The following is a 201-nucleotide window of genomic DNA, read 5'->3' on the forward strand; positions in this document are numbered from 1 at the left end:
CTTTTTGTCCGCCCGTATTACATTGAAGGTACCCAAGTTTTTTACAGCTTGAAACAAGATTTTTCAAAATCAATATTAAATAATATTCTAGTCACGTACCTACGGTTGAAACAACAATATCACAATGTAAATCGTGTGTGGGGTCGTGTGGTGTAGCGGTAGCGTGTTCGGCGCAGACCCAAGAGGTCCCTGGCACTTTAC

The sequence above is a fragment of the Branchiostoma belcheri genome, unplaced genomic scaffold, assembly GCF_001625305.1.
Source record: "Branchiostoma belcheri isolate BF01 breed outbred unplaced genomic scaffold, Haploidv18h27 scaffold49, whole genome shotgun sequence".
NCBI classification, from domain to species: Eukaryota; Metazoa; Chordata; class Leptocardii; order Amphioxiformes; family Branchiostomatidae; genus Branchiostoma; species Branchiostoma belcheri.